Raw genomic sequence first — 833 nt, forward strand, 5'->3', positions numbered from 1 at the left:
GGGGGTGGGCCGCGCCGCGGTAGGTGCCGGGGCCGGGGCCCAGGCTCCCGCTCCCCGGCCGCGTGGCCGCCCGGCCTGGCTTTGTGCGAGCCCCTCCAGCAAGGGAGACTCCCCCTCTCGGCCCGCCTTGCCCGGGGCCGGGAGAGCACCCACAGCCGCTCCTCCCTGAGCCTCGGCCGGGCCGGGCCCGGGCAGCAGAGCGGCTCCCCCTGCCTTGCCCTGCCCTGGCCTTCCGTGGGAGCAGGTGCAGGAGGGCCCCCCGTCTCCTCAGTGCCCGCAGGGCAGGCAGGACCGGCGCTGGCGCTTCCCCCAGGACGGGGGGAGCGGGACTGGCGCTTCCTTGAAGTGGCCGGCGGTTCCCGCACTGCGGCGCGGTGCCGCTGCACCCCTCCGCACCCACCCTGCTGCAGGCCTGGGCCCAGCCGGCTGTAGGTGGGGAGTGACAGGACGATGGTTAAAGACCCGTGTCCCCTGCGGTCTCGGTGACTGTAACCGGGCTCCAGGAACAGCCTGAGCAGGATTAACCGGGCAGGACTGAAATGCTCTGGCAGTGTCCCATGGTGGTCTCCGAGCTGCGCTAGCAAAGGGTGCTCCTAGCTGGAGGCACCCTGGCAGATCTCACCGGCTAGTGAATGATCTGGTCGAGGTGAGCTGCGTTGGACAGAACCGAGACGGCAGCGTCTGTCTGGGGGTGCCTGCTCCAAGCGTGGGGTTTGACCTAGGTGGCTGGCAGTGTCCGTAAGTGAGAGGGAGGGAAGTCGTCATTGCTGCATGGGCTCTCGCTGACCTGGTTTGTTTGGGGTTTTTAAACAATTTTTTGAAAGTGTCATTTA

This window comes from Gavialis gangeticus, unplaced genomic scaffold, assembly GCF_001723915.1.
Source record: "Gavialis gangeticus isolate Ggan-Ray unplaced genomic scaffold, GavGan_comp1, whole genome shotgun sequence".
In the NCBI taxonomy this organism is placed as follows: domain Eukaryota; kingdom Metazoa; phylum Chordata; order Crocodylia; family Gavialidae; genus Gavialis; species Gavialis gangeticus.